The sequence below is a fragment of the Macaca thibetana genome, chromosome 4 (assembly GCF_024542745.1).
Source record: "Macaca thibetana thibetana isolate TM-01 chromosome 4, ASM2454274v1, whole genome shotgun sequence".
NCBI lineage: Eukaryota > Metazoa > Chordata > Mammalia > Primates > Cercopithecidae > Macaca > Macaca thibetana.
The window spans coordinates 2,590,107-2,615,916 of record NC_065581.1 but is presented as its reverse complement, the minus strand read 5'-3'; the positions used below and the strand labels follow the sequence as shown (position 1 = coordinate 2,615,916).

Genomic DNA, 25,810 nt, shown 5'->3' with positions numbered 1-25,810 from the left:
ACAGGAACCCTTGGTGAAATTGGAATATCAGATAATGGTGGATCACGTTTAGTGTAAGTTTGTAATAATTGGTACATACACCAAAGTTGTTTGCTGCTTATCTGAAATGTGAAATTTGCTGGGCATCCTGTATTTTTATTTGCATGATAATAGGGGCATGGCCTGTAAGTGGGGCTGGCACAGGAAGTGTGTGTTGTAACTGTGGCTTTGCAAGAGTGTGAGCTAAAGAGCTGGAACCTTGGGAGCCCAGGCGTGAGCACAGTTGGTGGATTGTGAGCCAGGAGGGAGTGGGTATCTCCTTTGAACCATGACGTGTGTGTACACATAGCAACCGGCAGATTCCATTCTGTTGCTGAGCCCTATGATAGCAAAATGGGGAGGTAGCAACAGAAGGCAGAGACATAGCAAGCCAGGATCTGCCATCCACCATGGAGATTCTCTTTCCTCCGAGGTCAGCAGCAGAGGTAGCTTCTTGGGGTGGGCGTGGATGGAAGAAGAAAGAGATGCCAGGGACCCTGCGATTGGGAGGTGGGCGCTTGACAGATTGGTTTGAAAGATCAAGTCACAGCAGATGTGAATGTGCTTGGTTTCCAGGTTGGTGGAATTTTGGCCACTGTGATAACCAGGACAGAAAGACAGAAGGGAAACACATTCTGTGGCCCCCACGGGCTTCCCAGCTGCAGCCTCAGCTGGAGTGCCAACCTCTCTGGGCATGGCTGGGGAGCCCGTGGGGCCAGGAGGGTGAGCAAAGACAGATGGAAGAGAATTCGGGGACCAGCAAGCACATGGGGGTAAAACAGGAAGTGGCAGAAGATGAGGATGCCAAGGCAGGTCAGCTGCAGGACAGAGATCCTGGCAAAGGAGCTCGCACCTCTCCAGGGCTGGGCATCGTCAGACTGTTTTTTTTTTTTTTTTTAAATAAAACTCTTCAGACAATACATGATGAGTTAAATAAAGGACGTAAAAGTGGTTTCTTCAGAGAGACGAGGACCCAGACCCCTCTCATTCCGTAGAAAACAGTAAGGTTCCCCTGCACTGCCTGTGCCTTGCATACGACAAACACCTAGAGACAAATAAGGAGAAACAAATACAAAGTCCTGCAGCAGTATTTTCTGCCCAATGTCTGATGCCATTTACTGGGACTTCGTTTTTCAAAGTGTGGTGCCTGGATCACGTTTGAAAACAGAGATATCAGCTCTGCTACTCACTACCTCAGTGACCTTGGGCTCCTTACTTATCCTTTCTGTGCCTCCCTTTAATTGTGTGTCGAATGGGGGAAAATGGAGCCCATACAAGGTTGAGGTGAGCACTACATAAGGGCTGTACCAGGGCTACTGTAAGCCCGCAGTAAAGGCTACCTTTTTTTTTTTTTTAGACGGAGTTTAGCTCTGTCTCCAGAGTGTAGTGGCACGATCTCGGCTCACTGCAACCTCTGCCTCCTGGGTTCAGCCTCTCGAGTAGTTGGGATTACAGGCGCACCACACCCAGCTAATTTTTGTCTTTTTAGTAGAAACAGGGTTTTACCATGTTGGCCAGGATGATCTTGAACTCATGACCTCGTGATCTGCCCACCTCGGCCTCCCAAAGTGCTGGGATTACAGGCGTGAATTATAGCCATTATTAATAATAACGATGACAATGAGATATGAACCATCTTATTACTTTTTATTTTAGAACCCCGTTCCAGTCCTATGAAATTAAAACTTCCGATCCTTCTGTCCAAATGCAACCTCGAGCGGTTTGTAGGCACTCTACAATTTTGAAGCACTGCCTGTCATTTTCTGGGAAAAGCAGCTGTCTTTGGGGGGGCTTCCCACTCACCTGTGCATGGGTCAGGGATCGGGGCCCCTCCTGAGACTCTAGAGAAGAAGGCAGAGTTTTTCAGCGCCCCTGCCTCTAGCTCTGGGCAACCCTTTTCATGGCATTCCTCCAGCTCTCCCAACTTCCACGTAACGCTGACAGCACTGTGGGGCTTTCCAGGGTCTTCTCTTTCCTTGTGGACAGAATCTTAGAGTAGTGGAATCCAGGTTTTTATGTTTAAGGCTGAGCAGTGGCTTCATTTTGCTTTAAAAGGGAGCAGGCTTTGATTGACTTAGTTAATGGAGCCACTTCTTTAAGATCTGTGAAAAGCGACCGTGAGACCAGAAAGAGCAAATCCTCTAGGTTGGGTTCCACCTGTCCTGCCCACATCTCTGAAGCCACGCAGCGGGCTGAACAAGGCCACCTTTCAGATCGCAGAATCTGACACGTTCACAATGTCAAAGTATTTTGTGTCACGAAACCGTTTTCTTCTGCTGTGAGATAATGATACAGTTTTAAGATATTTACACAGAAATTTGTTTTAGCCCAGGCAATCCTTTAGTTAATTACATAGTAGGTACCCGGGCGCGGTGGCTCACGCCTGTAATCCCAGCACTTTGGGAGGCCGAGGTGGTGGATCACCTGAGGTCAGAAGTTCAAGACCAGCCTGGCCAACATGGTGAAACCTCGTCTCTACTAAAAATACAAAAATTAGCCTGGCATGGTGGCAGATGCCTATAATCCCAGCTACTCAGGAGGCTGAGGCAGGAGAATTGCTGGAACCCAGGAGGCGGAGGTTGCAGTGAGCCAAGATCACACCATTGTACTCTAGCCTGGGCAACAAGAGTGAAACTCCGTCTCAAAAAAAAAAAAAAAAAAATTCTAGGCACAGCTAAGGATGTGGAAGCCACTTTAGTTTGGGGTTCCTTTGAGCCACTCTGGCTTCTCACTTTGCCTTCTCATATTTGGTAAGGACCTAACAACTCTGGGCATGGCTTTTGTCTCCTCTAAGTTGGAGTGGGTAATTTTCTCAATGACTGGAAGGATGCAATTTACGGAAGCAGCACCTGAACGCTGAGATCTGGTTTCAGGCCAGCTACTCGCCTAACAGTCCAAAAACACCTAAAGCTACTTCCTGGCAAGATGGCTGCTGCTCTGCTGGCCCTGGGCTCCTTCTCTCCTCTCACCTACTACATCTTTCTGCTTTTTATTGCATCGGTCTATAACCCAAAACATTTTCCTTTTTTGTGATTTTGCTGTTAGAGAGTCTCAAGATAATCTTTGGACTTTAATAACAGCATATGTTTTCCAAACATACTGGATATGTAGATTATTTCAGTCTTTTTAATGCCTTAACTCCATGAGATGTTTGCAACTGATAACGAGAGAAGTTGGCCAGAGAAAGGGACGACTTAGCGCTTACTGGCCACTGCTTACTCCTTGGAAAACCCCCTTAAAGTCTGTCTTAAGATAAGAGACCAGGGTTTTCTTACTCACCTTGTTATATAAAAATAGACCTTCCAGACACTGAGCTCGTTCCGTGCTAGAACGCCTTATGAAACAGAGAGCTCGTGGCTGGATGATCAGTTGTCAGGTATGTTATTAATATCACAGAAGGCTGAGTGAGATGCACTCACTTGTCCCTCCAAACTGCAGGATTCTTTGATTTTTAAAAATGTTAAATTCGGATGTACTTTGAGTTCTGATGCATATTCTCCCAGAACACATGATTTCAAGAAGTGCTCTGCCTATCAATAGTTAAAAGATAAGCTTTACATTCTACTTATCTACAGCATATTCTTTTTAAAAATGTTCTTCCTTTCTCTCTCTTTCTCCTTCCTTCCTTCCTTCCCTCTTTCTTTCCTTCCTTCCTTCCCTCCTTCCTTCCTTCCTTCCTTCCTTCCTTCCTTCCTTCCTTCCTTCCTTCCTTCCTTCCTTCCTTCCTTCCTTCCTTTTCTTTCTTTCTCTTCTCTCTCTCCCCCTCTCTTTCTTCCTTTCTTTCTTGAGATGGGGCCTTACTGTGTCACCCAGGCTGGAGTGCAGTAGTGCAATCATTGCAATCATAGTTCATTGCAGCCTTAAACTTCTGAGCTCCAGCAATCCTCCTACCTTGGCCTCTCAAGTAGCTCGGACTATAGGTGTGTATCACCACGCCATGCCTGAATAATTGTTTTAATTCTTTTTGTGGAGATGGAGTCTCCCTATCTTGCCCAGGTTGGTCTTGAAATCCTCGCCTCAAGCAATCCTCTCAATTTAGCCTCCCAAAGTGCTGGGATTATAGGCATGAGCCACCATGCCTAGCCCCATATTCTTTTTTTGTTTGTTTGTTTTTGAGGCAGATTCTCACTCTGCTGCCCAGGCTGGAGTGCAGCGGGGCCATCTTGGCTCACTGCAACCTCCACCTCCCAGGTTAAAGTGATTCTTCTGCCTGAGCCTCCCGAGCAGCTGGGATTACAGGTGTGTGCCACCACACCCAGCTAATTTTTCTATTTTTAGTAGAGATGGAGTTTCATCACGTTGGCCAGGATGGTCTTGCACTCCTGACCTCAGGTGATCCGTCCCCCTTGGCCTCCCAAAATGCCCAGCCTATTCTTAATTATATATAGTTTTACTATGCTTCGGTTGTGTGACGGGCTTTAACTTAGAAAATTGTGCTTCTTGAATTAATAGAATATGAGGTCTCCTTGTCACATGATCTTAATCATCAAGACATTTGCTAATTTTCTATTTGTGTGTTGCTGTGCTGTGTCCAATATTCAAAGACAGACCAGGCTGGGCTCTTTGTTCACCCCATCATTACAAAATGAATTCCCTCAAAATATCCTGCAAGAAATGCACTTTGGAGTAGGCTCAAATGTCTTGGACTTTTTAGCAACTGACCACAGAAGTCTAAAGGATGGATTTCCGTTGTGTGATTTTAACTTGGGAGTAAAAAGCTTTATTCTTCCCTCCATGATTTCCCTTTTGGCTTCTACTGACCCTTCACACTTCGTTTCTCCAGCACTAAGTGACGAAAGGTCCCTATACACCTTTCTCCCTGCATTAGTGATTGATTTCTCCCCAACTGGATCCAGTTGGAGGACCCCTTTCATAGCTCCTATAGATCTGAACCCTCTGGGACTTCTTAACGTGCCCCTATCCAGGACAACTCCTTTTTGGAACCTCAGGAGCAGGAACATTGGGAGACATGGGTTTTTGGTGACAATGACTAAGCAGTCACTGGAAAGTCCTCTATGTGTATCGCCCATCTGTAGCAGACGCTGGGTAAGGGAAGGAAAACAAGATCATCTTTAAAATAATCAGTCAGCCAGGCATGGTGCCTCATGCCTGCAATCACAGCACTTTGGAAGGCTAAGGTAGGTGGATCATTTGAGGTCGGGAGTTCAAGACCAGCCTGGTCAACATGGTGAAACCCCATCTCTACTGAAAATACAAAAATTAGCCCAGTGGTAATGGCACGTAATCCCAGCTACTCAGGAGGCTGAGGCAGGAGAATCACTTGAGCCTGGGAGGCGGAGGTTGCCGTGAGCTGAGATCACGCCACTGCACTCCAGTCTGGGCGACAGAGAGAGACCCTGTCTCAATAATAATAATAATAATAATAATAATAATAATAATAAAATAATCAGTCAACAAAGCCAGTGTGAAGGGCATCAGAAACTGACAAAGTAACTGCGTAGAAGATAACCAAGTTGTCTTAGATCCCAGAAATAGTGGGGCTTCTATGAGTGCTGCCAGCCTAGGGCGTCTGTCTCGCCAGAGATGACTGGAGCCAGAGCTACCCACAACCCGACCACTTCCACCTGAGCTCTTATTGAGGATGCAAAAAGCCAAAACTGTAAGTTTACGAGGTGCTCTGATGGGGCCATGAGTGAAGAGGAAATATGGAAAATTGATTCTAAGTGAAAGAACAAATGCAGACCCTGGGGTGCCAGTGAGGGCGAGAGAACCTCAAGCTAACTCAGTGTGAGGGAGGTCAGCAGTTTTTTTGAGAAATCTTTGCATCTGTTTTATTCCCCAATATTTGAATGCTCAATTGCTTCAGCAAATTTGTTTCAAATTAGAGCTTGAAAATAAATTCTTCCCCATGTTTCACAAGTATGGAGAACAGAAAGTTTTCAGTTAGAACCTCACTGAATTATCTTAATAATTATCAGCATTCACATAGCTTTTTCTTTTCTTTATTTTTGAGATAGGGTCTGACTCTGTCACCCAGGCTGGAGTGCAGTGGCAGGACCTCAGCTCACTGCAGCCTTGACTTCGCAGGCTCAAGTGATCACTGCACCTCAGCCTCCTGAGTAGCTGGGAGTACAGGCATGTGCTACCATGCCCAGCTAATTTTTTTTGAATTTTTGTAGAGATGGGATCTCACTATGTTGCTCAGGCTGGTCTTGATTTCCTGAGCTCATGCAATCCTCCCCCCTCAGCCTCCCAAAGTGCTGGGATTGAAGGTGTGAGCCACCATGCCCAGACTCAGCTTTTTAAAAAAACGTAAAGAAGCAAAAATATGAGAAACTGGTATATTATTGAAAAAATGCATATGAAGGTGATACAATAGGTTCTCAAATTGTCATGCTAAGAATTGGGGCAATTCATTCATAAAACATTATAGGATGTATAAAATATTTTTACATAAAAATCTTTCTATTTTTATATTCATTATGCATTTACATAATTTGAAGAGTCATAATGTTTTCAAAGACTTTGCTAAGACACAGCAGTTCCTACCCCTTCTGTCCCCATTCTCCCTCACCAGAGGTAAACATGTTCATTTCCTTTATCTGATTCTTTTGTTATTTACCTCCATGTGTCTAAATAATATGCATATGTTCATTTTTCTTTTCATATTTGGGTTTTAAAAATTGACTTCTGTAGAGTGGAAGATGAGGATTAGGTCTCTTCTGTTTTCCACCTTCAACTTCAACACACACACACACACACACACACACACACACACACACCCCTTTTATGTCCTACTTCTTGCCCTCATTTTCTCAACATAGTTATATTATAATTTTTGGTTAAATAAAAAGTGCTTCAATGATTGTGATTTTGAAAATGTTATTATTCATGGCTGAAAGCTATGTAGAGTGCTACTATAAATTTTTATTTCCTGCTCAGCTTTTTCTTTTCCCTGGAGTTATTGATTGCCTTGATTTTTAAAAACTTGCTTGTTTTTGAAAAACACATCTCCAACTCTAAACCACACTATATACTAATTGTCAAAATCCTTTCTATGTACCTTCAGATTTATTAAATATTCTATCAATTTTATATTCTTGAAGAAATTTCCCCCAAGAGACTTCTAACCAATATGGGCTTTATTCTGTTCTACTGTAGTTGCCCTCTAAGTCTGAAGCACAGCTGGTACCTGAGGATTTCAACTCTCCAACAGTCTGGAAAGACCCTGTCTCTTTATGCTCTTTATGTTAGATATCTTTTGCTTTCCTTTCTTATTTTACTCCCTGTTTAGATGTAATATATCTTCCAGTAGTTTTCTGAGAATGATGGAGGGTTGTATATTTTTGAGACCTTACATTTCTGAAAGTGTCTTAATTTTACATGCACACATTGATAGTTTGACTTTGTTTTCCATTGTCTTCTAGCTTTCACGCAGCTGTTGAGAAGTCCAAATACGTTCAGAATCCTGATCTTATGTATGTGGCCTATATTTTCTCTCTCTAGCAATTTGGGAAACCTTCTTTTTTTTTTTTTTTTTTTTTTGAGACGGAGTCTCGCACTGTCACCCAGGCTGGAGTGCAGTGGCCAGATCTCAGCTCACTGCAAGCTAATTTGGGAAACCTTCTATTTGTCCTTGTGTTGGGAAAAGTTTCTGCCAGAACCAAGACCACTGTCCATAAGTGGAGAGAAGTTCAGACTGAAGAAAGGGGCAAAACCACTCGAGGTTGGTAGGTAGTCAAAGGTTTATTCAGGAGGAACTTACATCTGAGGCCGGCTTGAGTAGCAGGAAGAAAGGGTAGATCTCCGAGCTTGCGATGCACGCCTCTCTAACCTTTAATACCACAAAAAGAAAAGGGAAAGAAAATAAAAGTCACAGATGGTGTGTTAAACCATCCAGTTGCTTTCTTAATCTATTTACTTTCTACTTAAAGAAATTGGATCCCCTACAATCTGGTCAACACTTCTAAAGCAGGGCCAGATATTCCTGGCAGCAACAGTTACCTTGGTCTCCCAGTCACTGTGTTCTGCAACTCACTTTGAGGTCACGTACCCAGAATACAGCTTCACAACATCTGGATTTTCTGAAATCTCACAGTGATAGGCTTTGTATGAGTGTTTCATCCATTGTGCTGGACATTTGCTGGGTGCTCACATCCTTCAGTCTGGGAACCTTTCTTGGATAGTTTCATGTTCCCTTATTGTTTATGTATTTATGTATTTATTTTTGAGACAGAGTCTTGCTGTGTCACCCAGGCTGGAGTGCAGTGGCGTGATCTCAGCTCACTGCCATCTCCACCTCTCAGGTTCAAGCGATTCTCTCACCTCAGCCTTACAAGTAGCTGGGACTACAGGCATTCACCACCACGCCTGGCTAATTATTGTATTTTTAGTAGTGATGGGGTTTCACCATGTTGACCAGGCTGGTCTTGAATTCCTGACCTCGTGATCCACACACCTCAGCCTCCCAAAGTGCTGGGATTACAGGTGTGAGCCACCACGCCCAGCCCACATTCTCTTATTCTTGTTCTGGAACTCCTGTTATTAATATTTGGATGTTAGATCTCCTAGTCTAGTCCTTTACGTTTCCTGTCCTTTTGCTTTTATTTTTCTTCTCTATATCCAGTGGCTCTGCTTTCAGGGAGACTTCTTTATCCCATTGTGGAAACTTTCTTTAAATTTTCTTATCTACTATCATAGTCTTAATTTCCAATAATTTCTTTTTATTCTCTGAATGCTTCTTTACACGAATCCTATTCTTGTGATGTAGATTTAATACATTTTCTTATTTCCCTGAAGATATTAGGTTGGCGCAAAGGTAACTGCAGTTTTTGCATTACTTTTAATGGCAAAAACTGCAATTTCCTTTGCACTAGCCTAATATCAACGAGTAACTTTTAAAGTTCTCATTTCCCTGCGTAATCTCTGTTGTCTCCAACTTGCTTTGTTTCATTAGTTTTAGTCTCTGCTTTCTTTTTTTTTTCTTTTGTTGTTGTTGTTGAGATGGAGTCTCGCTCTGTTGCCCGGGCTGGAGCACAGTGGTACGATCTCGGCTCACTACAAGCTCTGCCTCCGGGGTTCAAGCGATTCTCCTGCCTCAGCCTCCTGAGTAGCTGGGACTACAGGTGCCCACCACCATGCCTGGCTAATTTTTTGTATTTTAGTAGAGATGGGATTTCACCATGTTGGCCAGGATGGTCTCGATCTCCTGACCTCGTGATCCACCCGTCTCGGCCTCCCAAAGTGCTGGGATTACAGGCGTGAGCCACCGTGCCCAGCCTAGTCTCTGCTTTTTTTAAAAAAATGTTAGGACAGTGGTCCCTAAACTTGTGTGTGTATTAGAATCACCTGGGAAATCTTTAAAAATTCTAAAGATCAGGTCAATTAAATTATAATCTCTGGGAATAGGACTGATTTTTGTATTTTTAGTAAACATGGGGTTTCGCCATGTTGGACAGGCTGGTCAGGCTGGTCTTGAACTCCTGACCTCAGGTGATCCGCCTGCCTCAGCCTCCCAAAGTGTTGGGATTACAGGCGTGAAGCACCACATCCAGCCCAGAGTAATTTTTCTGATGACAAATGCTGCTTGTTGATGTGAATTCTGATATGGCACACACTTGAGCCTCACTTTGTTAGCTATTAATTTGTGTCACTGAATTTATAGGCCTGGAATACAATTTGTGCTTCTTTTTAAATAAATTTCATACTTTTTTAAAAAATGAACTTGTAATCTACCCGAAGTTGGAATTGTTGAGGGTTTACACTAATGAATATAACAGAAAGACAAACTGTGAGATATAACATGCCATTTATAATTAATAAATCACCAAACAGAGGCAAAAATTTAAGGGCTATAAAATGCCACACATTTTCACAGATAGTTAATAATAAATTATTTGGTACAGGCACTTCTGTAGCTGGGTAGGAAGTTACTGTATTTAGCTGCTTTCAAACTCATAATTCTACCTGTGAAAGGGTGGCCCTCTTTGGACTCTTTCAAGAACTATTATAAAACATGAGGTGTTTGTGTGCATGTCGTGGGCAGATTATGCCTCATCCTTCTAGTTTACAGAATTACTGCTGGTTTATTTCTTTTTAATACCATTGGTCTGGTCCTCCTCCCCTCCCCGCCTTTCTCACTGATAAAAATTCGATGTACTGGTCTTTATGAGTGAAGCTGACTGGAGTGTGTTTTCTTGTATGTGGGTGGATGTGATTCAAGAACGTAACTCAAGATTTAGCTGCACGTCCTGCCCTTTGAAGAGCCTTTTGTAGAGAGTTCTAGCTTTCCCTAAGAAGCCCTAGGACTTTTGTTCAAAATGAGCGCCCTGTATTTCCTTGCTAATACGGTCTGTCTGCAAGAACAGTCCAAAATGACGTCAGTGGGATGGTGGAAAGAGGACCACATCGTGAGTTCAGGTAACTGGCCTTAGAAAGTTACTTTGTGGATCAAAGGAGGTTCATGACTTCTAGCCATATCAAAAGGCGTTCTTAATGTAAAAGAAAAACATTCACAGACTTCCTTATCATAGCAGCTGTACTTTTGTTATTTCCTGTTGAGAAAATACACGACTAGTAGCTATTTTTATTCAGTTGTTCTTTTGAATAAATTTGATTCTTACTAACCACACCAGTATAAACAAACATCCAAACAATGGTAATACATTCAGTAGTGCTAATATTTAGTTAGAAATTGTATGCAGCTTCTAGAAATAGAGCTCTATGCATGGTGGATTAAATATTATACATAAAGATATCAGCCCTCACAATAAAGAAGTCCAGAGGTGGTTTACAGCCAAGGTCTCTGAAATTCTCTGACCTTTTCTTCATGGTCCCAAAGGGGCTGCTGGAGCTCCTACCATATCTGCTTTTCCTGCAGCTTGAAGAAGGAAGGATGGTGGAAGGGCAAAGAGTTTTCCTTGAAAGGTTTTTATGTTTTTTATGCTTATTTACCAGTGACTACCCCTTATTCAAAAGGGGCTAAAGGATGTAGTTTTTTAGGAGAGCACATTATCCAGGTATCTGTTAGGATAGAAGAATGGAGAAGGATATTGGATAGACTACTAGCAATCTATGACTCACTCAGTCTGCAGACAATGCTGGGAGTGCATCTGGAATCATGGGCATGGTGGGGATTCTTGGTGTAGGTTTGGAGACTGCAGCACTGGATGTCTAGGATTTCCTTTTCTTTTCTTTTCTTTTTTTTTTTGAGACAGAGTTTCACTCTGTTGACCAGACTGGAGTGCAATGGTGTGATCTCGGCTCACCGCAATCTCCGCCTCCCAGGTTCAAACGATTCTCCTGCCTCAGCCTCCGGAGTAGCTGGGATTACAGGCATGAGCCACCATGCCCGGCTAATTTTGTATTTTAAGTAGAGACAGGGTTTCTCCATGTTGGTCAGGCTGATCTCAAACCCCCGACCTCAGGTGATCCACCTGCCTCAGCTGCCCAAAGTGCTGGGATTACAGGCGTGAGCCACTGTACCCGGCCGATGTCTAGGATTTCTTGTATCTCTCACACAATGATTCTATGAAGCCGACATCCTGGGGTGCTAAGTTTAAGGCAATTCTCAGAGGAGACAGCATGTAGCAGTGAGAAGAGCACTAAATGTGCAGTTGGAAGACATGGATCTAAATCCTGAACTATTATCAGGAACTCAGGCAAATTTTTTTGACTTCTCAGAGGCCCAGTTTTTCTCCTATAAAATGGAAAAATAATGTCTACCCACAATTTCTGCTGAGGATTGGATGAGGGCATCTTAGTGCACTATCTCAAACATGTAGATGTTTACTCAGTGTGCCCTTAAGTTGAGAAGCCCAAGGTTATAGTCTAATGCCAGATCTGGGGAGAGCCAGGGAAGTGTGACCTGCAGGACCAGCCCCACTTAGTGGGTGCTGAACTGGATCGCCCAATGCCCAACAGCCGTATTGTACATTCCCAGCCCCAGAAGCAGGTGTCAATTGGATTTCGAGAGGTGTGAGGCCTGCTCCATTCTGCATGTCTGCTCTGGAGGTCTGCTTAGGGATCTGCTTTATATTTCAGGATTTTCATTTTTTATACTAGCTCATTTAGAGATGTTTGATCAGGTGTGAACTTCTACCAAGAAGACCGTAAAAAGAAAATTTAACAAGTGAGTCTGAAATGCCGTAGGAAGGGTCAGACTTTACACAAATTACGTACTGGACTTTCAAAACGAACAAAGCTGCTCTTTCTTTCTCATTTCCTTGAGACACTCCTGGAAGGCAAGTTCAGGAGTTCACCTTGCCTGCGTTGGCTGCTAACCAGGCAGTCGTACCAACCTGCCTCTGCTCATGCTGCCCCCTTCTGTTGAAATGCCCTTTCCCTCCTCTTACCTGGTAGAACACCGCTTCTCCATGCAGGCCTAGCTCAAGCAGCATCTCCACTTTACAGCCTTGATACCCTGGGGCCCAGACAGAAGATAATCGCTCTTCTATTGGGTGTGATGCCTGTCTCATATCTTTACTATAGTAACCGCAGGCATAATTGAGAGCTCACTGTGTTCCCAGCACATCCTAACTGCTTTACATACATTCATTCATTTTATGTTCATAAAAACTCTAGCAGATGGGAACTACTATACTCCTTTTACAGATGAAAATTGAGGTACAGAAAGGTATCGCTTATACAAGATCACATGGCTAAGAAATTGCCAAGTCAGGATTTGAACTTAGGTTCTTGACCAATTACAGTACACACATGGTAACTAATAATGTGTGGATCAGTTTCCCCTACTAGGTGATAAGGAATTTTCTGCCAGGGCTCTGTCTTACTCCTCTGAGCACAGCCAGGTTTTATCTTGAATGAATGAATGAATGAATGAATGAATGAATACCACATACTAGCACGCGGTAACAAATTCAAACTACAGAAAATGCTGACATGGAGTACTCTATGCCCCCGATTTAAGTTTCTATCTGCATAACAAACACAGTCAATAGCTTCTTGTGATTGCTTTGATACGTTTTAATGCACACACCAGCATATACTTATTTTCCTTAAAGGATTGAACCAAACAGGATCACACTTAAACACATTCTGCTCCTAGCTAATAATACAGGTATAAAGATCATTTTCAACTTATGACAAAGTGAAAACCCAATGAAGGGGCGATTTATGATGTTTTGGTTAACTATGATACTTGAAAATTCCTTTGATTTTATGTCCATAAAAATAGTTGTTCTGCCCATGTGGTAGTAACCTCAAATCCTTTGGTGATGAGGGAATGAAATTAGGAAACAGAGATGATTATCTGTCGTAACCAATGTGCTTGTCCACAATGTTCAGAATCACTGAAGGATTCTTCCTGTAGTTTCTGTTATTCTGTATTTACAAAGAAACATTTACTAGAGTTTAAGGCAGCAGAGAGCTTTGACCAGAGTGCAAAGGCTCTGGAATCCCTGGGGCAACAGTTGTGGTAGCCTGGGTGGTGGCGGTGCACAAGGAACCATGGAATCCTGGCTAGCACGGAACAGGTCCCATAAATCTTGGACTTTCCAAGGGCCTGGAGTTTCACACGTGTTCTGAGTTATTTGACTGTGCAAACATTTCATCTCCTCTGGCAGGGAAAACCCTTTCATATTCCATATGCTACAAATAGGCCCCTCTCTCAGAAATGGGGAGACAGCGAGAATTTCTGCATTCGTGAATCTGAGACTAGCATGTTTGCTAGTGGTTTTGACCCTCACCTGTAAGCCAGACACTTGAAGCAGAACTAGCTCATTCTTGGAAGTCAACTTTGATTTAGATGCCTTGTAGGGAGCTGCTCTTTTCCCCTAGATCCAGCAAGCCTCCTGTACTTGGACAGGAGAGAAAAATCTCTTGCTCATACAACAGGTAAATCTTAACACCACACTGTTCTCTGTCCAACATTGTTTGGATCAGCCGATTTTCTTCTCAGAAAGGTTCCAAATAGCAACGTAGATGAAATTGGCTTTTATGACTTTAAAAAAATTATGGTAAAAGACACGTAACATAAAATACCATTTTAACCATGAAGTGTCCAATTCAGTGATGTTAAGTACATTCACATTTTTGTGCAGCCATCACCATCATCCATCTCCAGAACTCTTTTCTTCTTAGAAAACCGCAACTCTGTACCCAATATTTTTTTTTTTTTTTTTTTTTTTTTAGACCGAGTTTCGCTCTTGTTGCCCAGGCTGGAGTGTAATGGCAGGATCTCGGCTCACCGCAACCTCCGCCTCCCCAGTTCAAGTGATTCTCCTCAGCCTCCCAAGTAGCTGGGATCACAGGCACCTGCCACCGTACCTGGCCAATTCTGTATTTTTAGTAGAGACAGGGTTTCTCCATGTCGATCAGGCTGGTCTAGAACTCCTCACCTCAGGTGATCTGCCCGCCTTGGCCTCCCAAAGTGCTGGGATTACAGGAGTGAGCCACCGCGCCCAGCCAACTCTGTACCTATTAAAGACCAACTTCCCATTCCATGACCCCAGTCCCTGGCAACCACTATTCTACTTTCTGCCTCTATGAATTTGACTACTGTAAATGGAATGATACAGTATTTATCTTTTTGTGTCTGGCTTATTTCACTGAGCATAAAGCCTTCCAGATTCGTCCATGTCGTAGCATGGATCAGAATTTCCTTTCTTTCTCAGGCTGGTTCATATTCCATTGTGAGTATACACCACATTTTGTTTAGCCATTGAGCTGTCAGTGGATGCTTGGTTTGTTTCCACCTTTTCGCTATGGTGAGTAATGCTGCGCTGAACACACGTGTACAAATAGCTCTTCAGATCCTTGTTTCAGTTCTCGTGGATGTATACTCAGAAGTGGAATTGCTGGGTCATATGATAATTCTGATGCAGGACAGGCGAGCCCCCAAATTGGGGCTTTGCCCAGGAAAGAAATTCAAGGGTGATCCAGTGACGTTAGTCAGCAATCTTTAATCGAATGGTACTACTCTTTGCAGAGCAGGGCTGACTCACAGGCAGTGTATCCAGAGTGCAATGTATGGGGTATTGGCAACTGTGTTTACACTCATTCAAACTCGCTTTCAATGACATGCAAATTAAGGGGTGAGTTAATGCAAATTGAGGGGCAGGTTACTTAGGACTTTCTAAGAAGGGAGTGGTAACTTCTGGGACTTTGCCATGGCATTTGTGAACTGTCATGGGCCGGTGGGATGGGTTATGCTAATGAGCAATGGGGCCCGCTCTAGGGATTGCTTTGGTTGCCATCTGCTGGTCTTGGCTGGTATCTTCACTTCCTCTGTCCAGGTCCGGGAAACAAGTCCTATCTCAATTCCATGTTCAGTTTCTTGAGGAACTTCCACACTGCTTGCTATAGCAGCTGCACTATTTTACATTCCAAACAACCGTGCACAAGGGCTCCCATTTTTCCACATCCTTGCCAACGCTTGCTATTTTCTTTGTCAGTAGCCATCCTAATGGGTATAAGATACTATCTCATTGTGGTTTGGGCTTGTGTTATTTTTCACCCAAGAAAAATCATTCTTTATCCTGGGTTTGAGTGGGAGTGGCCGTGATTTACTTGTATTTTGAAGAGGAATTTTTACAAAGCCGGATTCTCTACTGAATGGGAGCTCAGGGCAGCTTTGCCAGCCTATGTGTAGGCCTAAATATGGGATACGACCTTTAAAAGGTACTGGCTGTACCACCTGGCCCTGCTGGTCCTCGATGACCTCCCCAGGGCATTGCTGACGGTTAAATCCTGCCCTGACTCGTGGGGTGGGGAGTGAGTTCTCTCTAACATAATACCAGGGCAGCTTTGTGCCTACTGTTACGTAAAGGGAGAGCGTGGTTCCAAGCATCAGGGCCATGCATGGACGCGCCTCCTATTTCACCAAGCAGTGACAAAGACTCCACACTGGGACACACACAGAACCTTCTCTTTTGGCCATGGAGAAAGCATTCTGTGCACTGCTCCGTTTGTGCAGAACTTGAAAATGCTTGTTGAAGGAAAGAAAATCGGGTTACTGTTTATGTTGTTTTTCTTTTCTTTTCTTTTTTGAGATAGAATTTCACTCTTGTTGCCCAGGCTGGAGTCCAATGATGCGATCTTGGCTCGCTGCAACCTCCACCTCCTGGGTTCAAGCAGTTCTCCCGCGTCAACCTCCCAAGTAGCTGGGATTACAGGCATGCGCCACCGTGCCTGGCTAATTTTGTGTTTTTAGTAGAGATGGGGTTTCTCCATGTTGGTCAGCTGGTCTCAAACTCCCGACCTCAGGTGATCCACCTGCCTCAGCCTCCCAAAGTGCTAGGATTATAGGCGTGAGCCACCGCGCCCGGACTATGTTGCTTTTCTTTTTCCAAAAGCGCTTTCACATGTGTCACCGTATTTTGGCCTCACAATAATCTTTGGATCCAGTAGAAAGTATGCCCATTTGACAGAGAAGCATAGTCTTTGAGGTGTTAAATGCCTTCCTCAAGGGTACACATCTCTTTAGCAGAAATGGGATGAGAACCCAGCTTCCTGGCTGTAGATCAGTCATTGGTTTTGAGAGAGAGGATCCCATCCAGGAGTTAACATTTTGTGGATTTAAATGGACTGCTTTCTTCAGGACTTTTCAGGGCTTGAAGCAAGGTACCCTGTTGAGTGGGAGCAGAGAGTAGCTTGTGTCCAATTTTTTCTCCATAAAACCCTGTTGTGTGAAAGCCCAGTGCAGCAGTCTGGCTCTGTGAAGAGAGGCACATCTCATCCAGGCCTTCTTAACCTCAGTGGGTCCTGCTTAGTGTACCTCAAAATCATTGGAGATTTCAGAGATTCTGTTTATTTGATTCTGCTTAGCTTACGTTTAGAAGCTATTGCTTATGACTTTTGTGATCATTAAATCTGTTTCTCAAAACCTGAATGTCATAGACTAGTGAATTTGCCGGGTTTTCATTGTTATCGTTGGTCTGTTTAGTGCAAGCCAGAGATCACTTGACCTTTTACATCACTGGCGATGTGCTTTGAATGCCTGTTGGCTCTCTACCTGAGTTTAAATGGCCTGAAGCAGACACACGGGTCTGGGCAAGCCTACCCATATGTGGCCTGTCTTCTGGAATTTGCTAGCCAGGACCTGCACGTCAGAGAGAGTATGTGAGTGCTACTGAACACAGCTGGTGACTGCCGTTGATGGACAAAAGGGAGCCAGCTTAGATTTATAGCTTCTCTCCACAAAGGTCATTTATCATCTCAGGTGGCCTCTGCTGAACATGAGCCCCAGAACATGATGAAGCTGTTGTTAAGGGAGACGGGCATCCGTGCTTGAGGCCTCTAGACCGCAGTAAGCATTAGTGGAAACATGGTGGTGCTGTCTTTAAACAGTTAACAGCAGTCCCTCTTCTGCTTTAAAGCAAAAGATGAGAAAAATCTACTTCAAATGGCCAACTCTGAATATATCCTGATATTTACCTGCATAATGTATAACTTGTATTTTCATGATTTACATACATCTTTACAGAAGCACATTTTGTCAAGGATATCATGATTGGAGGAAAGAGCTTTAGTTATTTTCAAAAACATTTATCATTTGTATGTCGCTCTTTCAGATGAAATGCGTAGAGCCTACTTTAAAGTTATATACTTTAAAATTTGCCTTAAAAAAAAAAAAATGATACCCAACTTTAGCATTGTTAAAAGTTGTTTTCAATTAATGGATTACATACTAAATGCATGTCTCAGATGCCTTTCCAAAACATCTTTGCACTTCTTAGCTTATCAGATAAGTGCTGCCCCGTTAAAGTGTGTTCCTCTGCAGTCATGGTCCTTCCATAGGGCGGATACCCCATAGCAAAGCTCATGTAGGATAAACAGAAAATCGTCCTCCTATGTCACAGTAGTGCAAAGTTTGAAAATAAAAGGAACATCTTCCCCCCATTTCATTTTATCTTTATTGAGTCATAGGCAAGAACATTTAATGAGAAGATTCTGAAGTAATTGGAACCTAAGAATATTTAGAATATGGAACCACCTGAGCATGAAGGTAGGAGGATGCTAACACACCCAGAACACTAACAATAATTTGTAACTTGAGTTCATTAAGAAAACATCATGCTAAAGTCATCTTACTTCCTTTTCTCCATGGTTACTAAACTAGTTGTTGATGGTAATACCATGATTAGATTAATTTCTGCAACTGAGTTTCTTACCATGTCCTTGTGGGAAATTCAGAGGCATGGAAACTGGATAACAACAGCTGGGTGAAGTTGTGGCACGGATACGTGTTAATTAATGGACTGATATGAGCCTGAAGCAGCGGTTCTTGCCATATTCTGTTGTGGCACACATGGAGGAGGATGTTCCCACCCTGGTCTCATGTACACAGCTGTATGCGGTTATGCATAAGCCAGCAGAATGGCCACAGTTCCTCCCCTGTGTCTCCCACTCAGGAAAACAATCCTGGAGACAAGTAAGTGCAAGAAATGTTATTATAGGGAATAAACTTGAAATCACTGATTTGAAAAAAGAAAGGCTGGCAGATTTTAGCACCTCGGACATTGCTGGTAACAAATTATTGGTGATATTATAAGCTACTATAAGACAGTCTGTGCTATGACACAGCCCTTCATCCTGTTCAGCCTTTTAAACACCAACTTTAAAGAATACTGAAAGCCATGTGTCTAATCTTATTGCAGGAACAACAGGGGTTTGGTCTAGGTCCCGTTGCTTGCAGCACAGAAAGTCAGTCACTGAGACTTCGAGTCTTCTCAAGGAAGAAGGCTTTATTTGGGTGCTGCAGCCAAGGAGATGGGAGATCTGTTTCAAATCCATCTCCCCAACTAGCTGAAATTAGGGGTTTTTATAGCAGTGAAGAAATGTAAAACAGGAATTAGGGAGGGGTAAGGAAGAGGAGTTGGGTTGGTCAACAGGAAGGAGGTACTGTTTAGGCAATCATGACGGATAAGGAGTCTGGCATTTCATTGTCCAGATGTGGTGACCTGGTGAGTTTTAGTTCTTTGATACTGTCTGGGAGACCTGATGGTTGGTTTCCTGGGAAAGGAACTCAGAGAAGAAAAATGTAACTTTTTTAAGTTTTAAGACTGGGGGAGGGAGTGGGGGCTGTAAATTTCTAATAAGACACTATGAACATCAGTTCTGTGGGACAACTGGGCTGATTTCTTTTTTTTTTTTTTTTTTTTTTTTTTTTTTTTGAGACGGAGTCTCACTCTGTCGCCCAGGCTGGAGTGCAGTGGCGTGATCTCGGCTCACTGCAAGCTCGGCCTCCCGGGTTCACGCTAGTCTCCTGCCTCAGCCTCCCGAGTAGCTGGGACTACAGGCGCCCACAACCGCGCCCGGCTAATTTTTTGTATTTTTAGTAGAGACGGGGTTTCACCGTGGTCTCGATCTCCTGACCTTGTGATCCGCCCGCCTCGGCCTCCCAAAGTGCTAGGATTACAGGCGTGAGCCACCGCGCCCGGCCCTGGGCTGATTTCAATCTCCTAAGGAGCCACATGGCTTGAGAGCTGTAACACCAATGTTGGGGGGATCAATTTCTATGTTTATTCAACACAGCCTGCAGGAGTGAGGCATCATTCAAAACTGGAAGCAGCATTCAATGTCAGAAAACTTATAAGTGAGATAACATTTATGTTAGTACTTAAAAGCTATTAATTTTTAAGAATATATTTTTGATGGCTCCATCTAAAAGGGTTTTATTTATGTCTTATTCCAAATTGACATCTCTCCTAAGCAGAAATGTCAACATACACAATTACTACTTAAATATTTTAAAGAAATGATTTCTTGTTTTAATAAAATATGTATTCAGGTATGGAAGATTTTATTTTATGTCAGTTCCATACTGTTAGTTTCTTGAGGACAGAGACAGTATTTTGTTTATTTCTCTGCTGTCAAATCCTAGCACCTCCCAACACCTACTCTTAAAGTTTGGTGAATTAAACCATCATTAACCAAACCTGAAAGAGAAATCTTGGCTGGAGCTACAGAATTCACTTTCCATTTAGCACAAGCTTTACAAATTAGAGAGATTGTACATTAGCAAGCTAACCCTAGGGCAATTGTTTCAACCCTTGACTGAATGTTGGAATCACATAGGTTGCCAAAGAAAAATGTGCAGAACACTAGTTCAAATGGAAATGCAAACAGCGTTTCCCTGGGTTGCCACTTGCTGTGCTTGCTTGTTTGTTGAATTCCTGGTGCCATTCATGAACCTCAGTCCTGGGGCTTGCTGTGGCCCTGAATTCTAAGGTGGTGAACCTCCTTTGTGAGCTATGCCCAGTGGGAAGGTGCAAGGCACAGATCTGGCTCTGTCTGGCTTTGAGTGGGACCCCATGCCTCATGGGCAGATTCACAAATAAGATACAAGTCTCGTGGCACCACTGACAGAAGTTAAAACAATAGGAAGGCAAGCTAATATGGGGTGTAAGAAGTTGATGTAAAATGATGTTTTCTTTTTGATATGTAAAGTTTGAGATCCTTACAGCATGACCAGATGTTAAGATCTACTCATCGTGTGATAGAAATAAAGACCAAATTTTGGAATGATTGGTGCAGAGCTGAGTAGAAAGGGCTCATGAGTTTTCCAAGAGGAAGAAATCTCAGTTCACTATTCATAGATGACAAGTAGACTAGTAGATGAGAAGACCGATAAAGGATTATGATGGCCAAAGTGGGAAGAAATGTCAAATAGCAGTGAGTTGTTCTAATTAAACATAAATGGTGAGTACCACTAACAGGCTAAAGGCCATAGCAACCATGATCATTCTGTTATTATCAAGCTGAAGAAGGCAAAATATCTTCTAAAAGAATGGGGACAATCTGAAATTTTATAGGTACATGGCTTGAGAAGGGAGGTTAAACTTTTTCAAATTTTTAAAATAGTAGCTTATTTAGGAAGAAATCAGATACTGTGTTTAAGGCTATGAGAGAATATATGGAGACGCAAAAGCCAGAAGATGAACCCAGGCTTTCCGATAATGTTGACTTCTGCCTTGAGGGAACCATGTTTCTTCATGGGAACTGGGACTTTTAGTTATGAGTCAGAGTACAAAGTAATAGGCCAGAAGATTAAGTAGACTAGAACATATAGTCCTGGGTTTAACCAAAACAACAAGCTTTGTGAGAGTTGAGTGCCGTCAGAATCCCTAAGCATGTTAGAATAGCCAATTTACTTTGGGGCTGCCTGAGACTAACGGTTTAAGTCGAAGTAAATACAGTTGTTTTGAGATTGGATGATTTCTCTACTTTGTTAGCAGAGGAAATGGAAAGGTGAGCCATGATTTTTTTCTCCCATAGCCAAAATTATGATGAAGGTTACATTGTATGGCAAATCTGTGAAGATGAACTTTGATGAGCAAATATCAGCTCTTTGGTATTCTCTGAAAAATCATTCACGAACCCAGTAGAAGAGAATGTAACAAAATGTAACGCTCAAAGGCAAATTTTTAAAACTGAGGTTTTCATCAGGGAATAATAGTACTCAGAAGCACGCATTTTTATTTCTAAGTATGAATATGTTTGTAGATTCAGTGTCAACTTTCCCAACTTTTATTTTGGAGTTGGTGTTCTTTGATTATTACTTGAACTTAGTAAGGAAACTGACTTTAACATTATTAATTATTAAAATAAAACATTGTTTTGAGAAAGTGTGTTTCCCTATAAGGTTGAGATTAATACCATAAAAATTCCTATTTTTGAGTTTTAATAAAGATATTAAATCATCCAGGGGAAAAGATTATGTACACTCTGTGAATGTGAATATGGTTAAATGAGTATTGATGGGAGCAATGTTTTAATAAAAATATGATGCTTATGAATGGTATACTATTTCACTAAAAATATATATCCATGTTTTATAACAAACTAGCCTCAGTTACTTAATCACTTGAAAAAAATAGAGTTTAGGATTTTGATTTGTTGATTTTTATTGCATCTGAAGTCTCAATTTTATAGAATGTGGATTTTCTTAGGTGTTGTAATCCTTATTTGGTTCATTTTCTTTAAAATTCAAAAGAAAAACCACATTTGACTTTGACATTTATTGTCACAACTTTTAGTGGAGAAAAATTTGGGGGTGATACTAACTAAAAGTAGAATTCATAAAATGTGCTTAACACTTTTTATAGCATCTACCTGGGAACTGAACTTACTTATTTTAAATAACATCACTTCTCTATGAGGAGAAGTTCATGCCAGTATGATTAATTTTGTAGAGGTGGACAGAAAATGAACAACAGCAAAGTAATAGCATGCGAACTTTTCATGTTGTGATTTGACTGATGTTGCTGTAGTAAATTATGTGTGTGTGTCAATGTGCGCCACCAATAATGAGATCGGTTTGAAAATATATTGCTATATAACTGAATTAAATCAAAATGAAAAATTTTACAGTGATTGTTAAATGCCAAATTGAACTGATCTCATTAAATGTGAAATTCAAGTATATTTATACTGTGGCCTAAATTTTAATACATGAAAATAATGAGATATGACCAGAATAGTTGGAAAAAGTTACTATTCTTAAAGCAGTTTTTTAATTTCACAGTTTAGGTCTATTTTCTGCAGTTGGGTGAAATAGCTTAGGACGTGAGTATGCAGTGTGTAATATCTCTCAGTTAACAGAGGAAGAAAAACGTACACTGTCCTGTGCTGCTCCGTGCAGATATCTTCCTGTGATACTTACCTCAGGTTGCTACCTTTATGTGCAAGTGGACGTTCACAAAGAAGAAAAAGTTCATTAAGCACTTTGAGAAAGACGCAGCTGCATGTAGTAAATACAGATGGAGCCCTGTTTTATGTGGGGCTCCTAACTGAAAACAGACTTTAATTCTGTTCTTGGAATACCCATAATTGAACTTTCCATCTGTGATCGTGTGTTTCTGCTGCAGAGGCCAACTGTCACCTCATCGTAGGCATTGATTTACTTATTACTGCTGTGAGTGTAGTTTAGCACGTTCTCCGTGAAGGAGGAAGAGCCAGTCTGCATTGCTGTGGCTTCCTATGGAAATACACGCCCTGGGTGATACTGTGCCTCTCTCTTCCTCGGAGAATTCCAAGTGGGGCCTTCTGCCAATCAAGGAAATAAGCCAGCCCCTCCTGGCTGCTACACGCCGTCTAGTTTCTCTTTAGATACCACAGGTGCTAATATAGTTTGCATAATCCTGTCCATTATTATAACTATATTCAAAAAGCTTCATTGAGATATAAATTTATATATAAAAAATTACACATTTAATATACACATTTTGATGAGTTTGGACATATGCATACATCTGTGATGCCATCACCACCATCAAGTTACTAAACTTATCCATCACCTCCAAAAATGTCCTTTTGTTCTTTTGTAGGTTTTTTTTTCTTGAAAAAAAAAGTTGCTTTAGAGTGACAAATAATGTGCTTCTCACTATAGCAACCTGATACCAAAACATAAATTAATTTTTATGCTTATACAAATACCTAACACAAATTAATCTATAGTTGCATACTCTTCTAAACATCACAGAAAACTAGTGTATAATAACAGCTGGAATGTTCAGAGCTGTGTGTGCCTTTGAAAAATGCATTGTGATGTTTGGATGTTTAATCAGAGAAAAGATCATATATTGCGATGTCCTATGACATTTTTAAAGATGAAAGTGTGGGAAAAGAGCATCGGTATTATTCAGTATTATCAACAGTCATCCCTTTTGGCAGAAACATTTTAAACGTTATCAAAATTTCCCATAATTAGGTGAAATTGGGTAGAATCTCATTTCAAGTTGAACTGATTGAGCTACAATGCTCTTTAAAGTTGTTTTTTTTCCTTTTTTTTCCCCGAATTCAAATGGATTACATAATTTGAGAAATTTTCCCTTTCTTTGTCTTATTTTGAGCTTCTAAAATACTATGTTCTTTTGCGGTAAATTGTGTGGTTGGGAATACAAAACAGTTACCTTTCTAACCCATGGACTGGGAGGCAAACTCCTTTCATTCCCGTAATTTCTTTGTAATATAAAATTTAAATGTGATGTTAAATCTAAGTTGTTTTTTCAGATTTCTTCTTGTTCTGCCTTCAGCCAACATGGAAAATAAATAACTGATTTACCCAACAACAAAAAAATCCTACTTTTTAGGTTTGTTTTGGTTTCATTCACCAAAACAGCAATTTCCTGCTTTGGAGAATAAGAGATTGTTATTCTTATTTGAATCAGCAAATCAAGCTCCCTGCTTAAACAGGGAAGACAGGCTCATTGCCATGGCTGACTGGGACCAGGAATTTGAAAAGGACCTGGAGGGGCGTGTGTTACAAACTCAGACTCTGCATACCCCCATCCCGCTTCACTGATTACTACCTCCAAACAATGCTTGAGAAGAAACTTGAGAAGAACCTCAAGACTACTCCCATCACCCTCCCTTCCCTTTGTAGAAAAGGGAGTGGGAAACTTTGTTGAGAAAGTCCCCAGTAGAACGATTTCCGTGTTGACAGTTCCTAATGCAATGAAGAGAACCTAAGAACTGAACCCAAGCGAAGCCCTCACCTACCGAGAAATGGGGAAGGACTAAAAACACTAAATAAATCAATGAGCAGCACAAGGCTAGCCAAACAAACGTCTTGCTTTTTTCTGTGATCTGTCATAAAAACATTTTTGCTGAGCAATCTGGTTACTACTAAATTATCATCACAACAGAAGACAGATTCCAAGGGTGGAGGTATTTGGAAAAGCACCCAAGAGGGGTTGTCTTGCAACCATATAAAGCTTCTGAGGAAACTCCTTCACTGTGCTTTCTTCCAGCTTCTGTGACATCCTAGAATGTTAAAGCTGAGGGGACATTAGAGTGATGGATGTGATGTCTAATTGGACTGGCTACTTATTTGCCATTAGAAATATTGCAAAGGACTTTAATAGTAAAATGCAAAGACATTATTTAGCATCTGATTTGATGTCGGGTTAGGTGATGTACAAAGAAATTTAATCAGGCATTTCAAAGGAAAGAGCTACTCTCTGCTCTCGCCTTCTGGCGAAATTAGTTTCCATAATCCTAATAAAGTAAAATGTGGCAGCAACAATCTCTAACTACAACCTCATTTCCCATGATCAGAGGTATTCTTGAAGTTTCTCTCTGTGCTAATATGTCAAAGCATACTAAAGAAGTTACAGCCAATGCAGAAATATGAATAATAGATCTTAAAGATATACACTAAGCAAATGAGTGTTTATAGTACATGTTCTGATTTTTAATAGGTCTAAGAAATTTGAGAAGGCGATCAAATGGTAAATTACTTCAAAAACCATATTGAGGATAGAGTTTCAGATGCTGCTGGTGACACAAACATTTGAATTTCTACAAAGGTCTTAGAAGACTTAACTTTTTTTCTAGAGGTCTAGGACAACCAATTGCCCTGCATGGACGTGGGACTTGTAGGTACCACAGGAGTCTGGGAGCTGGACTTCAAAGTTTGATGTTGAGGAGGATGTAATAAGGGGCATGTAATGGCAGCCCTTGACAAAAATTTTTATACAGGTGGTTGACATGCTTAGTAAATACATCCTGGCATCAGTTCCCCCACCCGACCTTCTAATCAACAAATCAGTCAATCAATCAGTGTCTGTCATGAGCTAACACTGAGTTAGATTCTAGAGATACTGAGATGCCTTGAGGGGGTCAGAAATGCAAACACATCATTCAACACAGTGTGATAAATCCACAAAGATGTGTGGCCAACAGAGGCAGAGAGAAGGTGGACTCCTCTTTAGGTAGACCATATGGGAGGGGAGTATTTAAGAAATAAATCACCTGTAATCACAGCACTTTGGGAGGCTGAGGCAGGCGGATCATGAGGTCAAGAGATGGAGACCATCCTGGCCAACACGGTGAAACCCCATCTCTACTAAAAATACAAAAATTAGGT

The 25,810-nt window shown here is 41.8% G+C and overlaps 2 protein-coding genes across 4 annotated transcripts in view; both read left to right on the top strand.

The window, feature by feature from the left end:
• MYLK4 (myosin light chain kinase family member 4) overlaps positions 1–25,810 on the top strand; it is a 106,973-nt gene that overhangs the window by 40,677 nt on the left and 40,486 nt on the right. The window lies entirely within an intron of this gene.
• GMDS (GDP-mannose 4,6-dehydratase) overlaps positions 5,662–25,810 on the top strand; it is a 1,107,103-nt gene continuing 1,086,954 nt past the window's right edge. Inside the window, exon 1 of the mRNA XM_050787265.1 lies at positions 5,662–5,665. The gene's annotated coding sequence lies outside the window, so the exon portion shown is untranslated. The remainder of the gene's footprint in view (positions 5,666–25,810) is intronic.